The 7906-nt window shown below is 36.3% G+C and overlaps 1 pseudogene; it reads right to left on the bottom strand.

Annotated features, from left to right (window-relative positions):
* Positions 1-1374: 1374 nt before the first annotated feature.
* Positions 1375-2066, bottom strand: LOC105524944 (annotated as a pseudogene).
* Positions 2067-7906: the final 5840 nt, after the last annotated feature.

Here is a 7906-nt window from a genome sequence, read left to right as displayed (position 1 = left end):
TAGAGAAAATATGAAGTGGTATTTTTTTAGCTAATGATACATATGGCTTCAATAGCAGCTACCTATAATGTAAATAAGGAATATTTGAGTACTATATTTATCAGCAATTACATACATTTTAGTTAAATGAAAAGATAATTCTTGAATATCATTTTGTTTATAATAAACTGCGAAACAACACTTAGCACACACTGAGACTAAATTCACATTTTATTCTTAAGAAAAAATGGAATTTTCTTTTTACCAAGTTTCTCAATTGTGATTCACATGTATTCAAACTAATTTAAAAATGACTTTTGATTATATTGCTATATTCAACCCATTATTGAACAGTTAAGTCAATTCAAGTTAAATTAGTAATGAGATATCATATTTAAGATTTATCCTTCAGAATACCCATAAAAATAAGATTGACATATGATACAACCACTGAAAGCTTGATAAAATATAAACATAGGACTAATATATTATCAGAAGCCAAAAATTGATTTAAAAGATTTTTTTATCATTAACATCAAAGACAATATTTCTAAACATTAAGAAATTTTTATGGTTCTAAAAATAAGATTGGCCCTCTTTCATTTGCATTCTAACTTTTGTAATATGTGTGACATATTACTGCAAACAAGTCTGTCTGCTCAGAATAATCAGGAATAAATAATTCATCATGGATGCTGCAGATGTCGACGACATCCTCTATTGTGCCCACCCTTTAACAAAAATAAACTCCAAAGCTGTTTGACTTGCTTCCAGTTCCTTCCAAACAGAGCCCAGCAAGAAACTGCCATTGATTTTTTTTAGAGCGAGTTGTGGAGAAAGATCAATGCCAGGAAGAGTAAACACTGGTTTTCACCTTGAAGAATTCAGAAAACATTCGTTCTGAAATTAATAGATTTATAAACATTTCTAACACCCATAGGCATTTTTCTTACTAATATGGTACTCGATGTATAAAGCCAACTCTGTAATAGTATTGGGAATACTTATTTTTCCAGCCAAGGCTTAGGAGTAAAGTTCCTGCTTACTCTTTCTGAAATTCTTACAGTTATCTATACCAGCCGCTTTGCTTGATTCTGTTTCTGCTGTTGATTTACTTTTGGTCTCAATATCAATACGTATAATAGGGTTATGGTTTTTCTGTTATCCCAGGCACTCTAGCATAAAACACTAGCATAGGACATTTATGGGTTAGGTGTTAATCTACCCTAACCTAAGAGTCTGGAGACTTAGATTTAAAGAAGTCACAACCCCAGCCTCACAAGGTTATTAAATGATAGATGCATATTTGCTTAAGTTTAAGTCTTATTTACTATTTATTTATAGGAAGTAGGATTTATTGGTGGGCAGAAAGAGGAGGGGGCACAGTGGAAAATCTCATGAATGTAGGACCTGTCACTGGTCCAGGAGACCACAATTGGGGATGTATTAGGGTGGTGCAAAAGAATTTACTTTTAATGGCAAAACCCACAATTATATCTGACCCTACAGCCATCTGGGATGAGCTGCTTCTCAGTCACCATGCCTTCAAATTCATCTGACTGGAACTTGGTAAAGCCCCACTTCTTTGAGATGCGAATCATCTGCTGGTGAAGCAACTTGAACTTGGCCCTGTATAAGGCCTCAGTCACATGCTCCTTTTTCTGCAGTTTGGTGCGAATGGACATGTGAATTGGCTAATGTGAACCCTGGCCATGGTGCCCTGTAACTTTCCAAAGGCATCTTCCATACCCATCTGGAGCCTGTCAGCTCTAGCACAGGACAACATCTTTCTGTTGTGAATGACTTGGAAGGGGTGGAAGCACACTAGGGTATGAAAGCCAACTTTGCTGCAAGTTATTATCATGTATCTGTTGGCCCAAATGTGGGCATCCTCCAGTGCTTCAGAGAAGAGCTGCTCATGTTCATCTGGCACCATGTAGCCTCAGAGTAGAAACTCATCCATTTTTTGCTTTCTTGTGTCCCAGGTCAAAAATGTGAATCTTGGCATCAGGGACACCTCTGCAGAAGCCAGACTTGAGGTATGTTTTGTTTGTACAATATCGGTAATACCTAGTGGGGTGTTCCATGGAGATACCAGAATCTTAAGTGGCATGCCAAATGAAAAGTGAGGAAGTCTTATTTAATGTACACTTTTAAATTTTATTTGTGGCATCAATATATTTTATACATTTGAATTTACATAGAGTGTATGCAAATAACCCTTTTATGGGTATCATCTCTCTCTACCAATCTGCCAAATAGCAGAGGTGTAGGTTGATTCAGTTAAGAATAGAATAACCTTGATAAATAGGTGGTTGGCTGGTATCATAGATTTGTATGTTTCTCATGATGCCAGTATTTCTCTAGTTTTTAATGAACTACAATAATTAGAAAATACAGAGTTTTGAGAAAATCCTAATTACTCTATGGATAAAACTTGAAATAGAATCCTCTAAATAATGTAAACATAAACAAATTATTTTAAGTCCATTATTGAAGCAAGAATATCTCCTTTTAAAAATTATTATTTTGAGAGAGAGGATTTTGTTCTGTTGCCCAGGCTGGAGTGCAATGGTGTGCTCATAGCTCACTGTAACCTCAAACTCCTGGGTTTAAGAAATCCTCCTGCCCCAGCGTCCTGCCCCAGCCTCCTGAGTAACTAGGACTGCAGCAGGTGGCCTCAAGCCTTCCTTTTGTCTGGCTTCCCAAAGTGCTGGGATTGCAGACATGAGCCAACTTACCCAGCCCACTTTTTAAAAATTGATTTTATCTTTAGAGTAGTTTTAGGTTTACAGCAAAATTGAGCAGAAGGTACAGAAATTTTCTGTATAACCCCTGCCTTGATGCATAAGTAGTCTTTTCCATTACAGCATCAACACCCCCCACCAAAGTGGCACATTTGTTACGACTGATGAACCTACACTGACACATCTTTGTTACCAAACCATAGTTTATGTTAATTAGGGTTAACTCAGTGTTGTACATTCTATGGATCTGGGAAAATGTATAAGGATGGGAATTCACCATTATAATATTACACAAAGTAGTTTCACTGCCCTAAAAATGTTTTGCGCTCCATCTATTCTTTCCTTCCACCCGCCTAGCCACTGGCAGCCACTAATCTTTTTATTGTCTTTATAGTCTTACCTTTTCCAAAATGTCACGTAGTTGAAATTATACAGTATGTAGCATTTTCCTATTGGCTTCTTTTACTTATATATATATGCATTCATCTCCTTCATGTCTTTCCATGGCTTGATAACTCATTTTCTTTCAGTGTTAAATCATATTCCATTGTCTTTATGGGCCACACTTTACTTATCCTTTAATCTACTGAAAGATATCTTGGTTGCTTCCATGTTTTAGCAGCTATGAAAAAAGCTGTTAGAAACGTTCATGTGTAGGTTTTTGTGTGGACGTGTGTTTTCAACTCTTTTGAGTAAATATTTCTAAGTATTAAGAAATTATTGCATGATTTCTTAATAATAATTAGCAAGGAGCATGAATACTGGATCATATGGTAAGAGTATATTTAGTTTTGTTAAGAAGCTGCCAAAGTGTCTTCCAAAGTGACTGTACCATTTGCATTCCCACCAGCAGTAAGTGAGAGTTCTTATTGCTCCACATCCTCACCAGCATTTGGTGGTGTCAGTTTTCAGCATTTGGTGGTCTTTCTAATAGATATCTTATTGGTGATTTAATTTGCAGTTTTCTGATGACATATGATGTAGAGCATCTTTTGATGTGCTTATTTGCCATCTGTTTATTTTCTTTGGTGAGGTGAGTGTCTGTTCAGATCTTGTGCACATTTCTGTTTGCTTTTTTCTGCCTCTTCCTCCCTCTGTCTCTCTCTCTCTCTTTTTTTTTTTTTTTTTTTTAATTTTAAGTTCCAGGACACATATACAGAACGTGCAGGTTTGGTATGTAAGTATATGTGTGCCATGGTGGTTTGCTGCACCTATTGACCCATTATCTAAGTTCCTCCCCCTTCCCTCCAGCCCGCAACAGGCCCCAGTATGTGTCGTTCCCCTCCCTGTGTCCATGTGTTCTCATTATTCAACTCCCACTTATGAGTGAGAACATGCAGTGTTTGGTTTCTGTTCCTGTGTTAGTTTCCCAAGGATGATGGCTTCCAGCCCTTTCTACGTCCCTGCAAAGGACATGATCTTATTCCTTTTTATGGCTGCATAGTATTCCATGGGTTATATGTACCACATTTTCTTTGTCCAGTCTATCATTGATGGACATTGGGGTTGGTTCCAGGTCTTTTCTATTGTGAATAGTGCTGCAATAAACATACATGCGCATGTGACTTTATAGTAGAATGATTTATATTCCTTTGGGTATATACCCAGTAATGAGATTGCTGGGTCAAATGGTATTTCTGGTTCTAGATCGAGGAATCACCACACTGTCTTCCACAATGGTTGAACTTATTTACATTCCCACCAGCAGTGTAAAAGCGTTCCTATTTCTCCACAGCCTTGCCAGCATCTGTTGTTTCCTGACTTTTTAATAATTGCCATTCTGACTGGCATGAGATGGTATCTCGTTGTGGTTTTGATTTGCATTTCTCTGATTATCAGTGATTTGAGCTTTTTTCGTGTGTTTGTTGGCTACATAAACGTCTTATTCTGAGAAGTGTCTGTTCATATCCTTTGCTTACTTTTTTACGGAGTTGTTTATTTTTTTTTCTTGTAAATTTGTTTAAGTTCCTTGTAGATTCTGAATATTAGACCTCTGTCAGATGAGCAGATTGCAAAAATTTTCTCCCATTCTGTAGGTTGCCTGTTCACTCTGATGACAATTTCATTGGCTGTACAGAAGATCTTTAGTTTAATTAGATCCCATTTGTCAATTTGGCTTTTGTTGCAATTGCTTTTGGCATTTTCATCATGAAGTCTCTGCCCATGCCTACATCCTGAATGGTATTGCCTAGGTGTTCTTCTAGACCAGTGGAACAGAACAGATACCTCAGAAATATCCTCACACATCTACAACAATCTGATCTTGAACAAATCTCACAAAAACAAGCCATGGAGAAAGGATTTTATATCAATAAATGGTGCTGTAAAAACTGGCTCACCATATGCAGAAGGCTGAAACTGGACCCCTTTCTTACACCTTATACAAAAATTAACTTAAGATGAATTAGACACTTAAATGTAAACCACAGTTACAAAATTTTCGCCCATTTCTTAAGCAGGTTCTTTGTTTTCTTATTGTTGAGTTTAAGTGATCTTGGATATTTTGGATAACAGTCCTTTATCAGATATAGCTTCTGAAAATATTTTCTCCCAGTCTGTTGCTTGTTTTCTCCTTTTCTTGACAGTGTATATTTCATAGAACATAAATTTTTAATTTTACTAAAATTTAGCTTTCTTTTCCATGGATCATGCCTTTGGTGTTGTGTCTAAGAAGTCATCTCCATACCCAAAGTTATCTAAATTTTCTCCTATATTATCATCTAGGGGATTTATAGGTTTCCATTTTTATGTTTAGGTCTGTGATCCATCTTAAGTTGGTTTTTGTAAAAGGTGGAGAGTCTGTGTCTAAATTTATTTTTAAATATGGTTGTCCAGTTGTCCCAGCACCATTTGTTGGAAAAAAAAAAAAAAAAAAACTATCTTTGCTATGCCGTTGGCAAAGATTAGTTGATTGTGTTTATATGGGTCTATTTCTGTATTTTCTACTTTGCTCCGTTGGTCTATTTGTCTATTCTTTAGCCAGTATCACACTGTCTTTATTACTAGAACTTCATAATAAGTTTTGAAGTTGGGTAGTGTCAATTTACTAGGTTTGTTCTTCTCCTTCAATAGCATGCTGGCTAATCTGGGTATTTTGCCTCTCCATATAAATTTTAGAACCAGTTTGTCCATATACCCAAAATAACTGCTGGGATTTTGATTGGGATTACATTGAATCTATAAATCAAGTTGGGAAGAACTGACATTTTGACAATACTGAGTCTTTGTACCCATGAACATGGACTATCTCTCCATTTATTTAGTTCAGTTTTCTGCATGTAGATCTTGTATGTATTTTGTTAGATTTATACCTAAGTATTTTACTTCTGTGCACACTAATGTAAATAGTACTGTATTTTGAATTTAAAATTGCACTTGTTCATTGACAGTATACATAAAAGTGATTGACTTTTGTATATTAACCTTGTATCTTACAACGTATTTTAACTGTTATTTCCAGGAGTTTTTCTGGTCAATTCTTTTAGATTTTCTACATAGACAATAATGTCATGTGTGAACAAAGACAGTTTTATTTTTTCTTTCCCAATCTGTATACCTTTTATTTTCTTTCCTTTGCTATTTCGCTATTACTTTTAGTACAGTGTTGAAAGGAGTAATGAGAGGAAACATCCTTGCCGTTTTCCTGATCTTGTGGGAAAGATTCCAGTTTCTCACCATTAAAGTATGATGTTAGCTGTACATTTTTTGCAGATACTCTGTATAAATTTTAGGAAGTTCCCCTCTGTTCCTAGTTTAATGAGAGTTTTTTTTTGTTTTGTTTTTTATAATAAAAGTCATGAATGGGTGTTGAAAATATTATTTTAACAATTCTCTTTTCTCAAGACTTCAGTAGAAATGTTCAGGCCTTAGCAACTAAAGTATGGTCCACAAACCGGCACCATCAGCATCACCTGGAAGCCCATGAAAAAATGCAGAATCTCAAGCTTCACCTCAGACCTACTGAATCAGACCTGCATTTTAATAAAACATTGCAGATGATTAATATGCATATTACAGTATGAGGGGCACTGGCCTTGGTCATTTTCTTAGTATTACTGTCTAGATCATTAGTCACCTTTCCTTATCCTCTGCTGTTTCAGTGGAAGCATCATTGACATGGAACCATACTGACATTGAATTAGGAGCCCAGCACTTGCCAGTTACATAATCTTTAACAATTAACTCATTTTTTCCAAGCCATAATGTCTACCTTGTAGAATGAGAGCAATACCTATGTTTCACAATTATTGGATGAATTAAATGGTATGATGCACGTAAAAATTCAATATAGTTAGTATTTGAAAAATGTTACTTTCCTTTCTTTCTGTCCATCATGTGTCTTATGCTAGAGAGACATTGTTTTATAAAGGTTTTAACTCTTTCATGAAAATTTTTTATTCTTCCTTGTCCTTCTCTCCTAATTTTAGTTTACTAGTCTTTCCTTGTATGGTGTTTTGTGTATACTTTTTCTTTTGTTATGCAGGGTTTTTCATCGTCTTTCCCTATCTATTCCAGCCTCCAAAAATAGACGGCTCTGAACACACTCCGATCTTTTCTGCTTCAGAATTTTCTCCAAATCTTGGCAAGACTGCTTAACACAACCTGCAGCATAGCCTGGGAGTACAGGGAAGTTAATCTGAAGGGGTAATGCTGATGGGGTATGGGAGTCAATGGGCTAAGTATTCTTGTCTTCTGTACTTTAGAGGACAATATACATGCATTCTACACATTTTGTCAGAGTCATAAATGTGATTGCCTCATTATGTACCACAGTAACCAGCTCCATAGCTTCCTTCTTTCCTTTCTTGTCTCACTCGACTCACTCACCTTGGTTGCCGGAATCACTTTCCATTAAACTATCTACATCGAAGTCCTTGCTTCATGCTCTGCAGTTAGGAAGATCTAAACTAAAATAAATCATGTGGGTTTTTTTTGCTCGCAGCATATACAGAAAGGGGAATTACTTGTCCATCAAAATATTTGTGTTGGCTCTACCATAATACAAAGGTGTGATTTGGAAAGGCTGCCCAGCCAGGGATTAAATTTCATAGCACTTTCCCCAACTTGCATGTAGGTGGAGCCAAGAGGATTAAACACAAGAGGGTTAAAAAAGAAAGTTTGCAGCCGGGTGCAGTGGCTCATGCCTATAATCCTAGCACTTTGGGAGGCCAAGGCAGGCA

Source organism: Colobus angolensis, unplaced genomic scaffold (assembly GCF_000951035.1).
Source record: "Colobus angolensis palliatus isolate OR3802 unplaced genomic scaffold, Cang.pa_1.0 Scaffold51, whole genome shotgun sequence".
Taxonomy (NCBI): domain Eukaryota; kingdom Metazoa; phylum Chordata; class Mammalia; order Primates; family Cercopithecidae; genus Colobus; species Colobus angolensis.
This window is presented reverse-complemented; position numbering and strand designations above follow the sequence as displayed.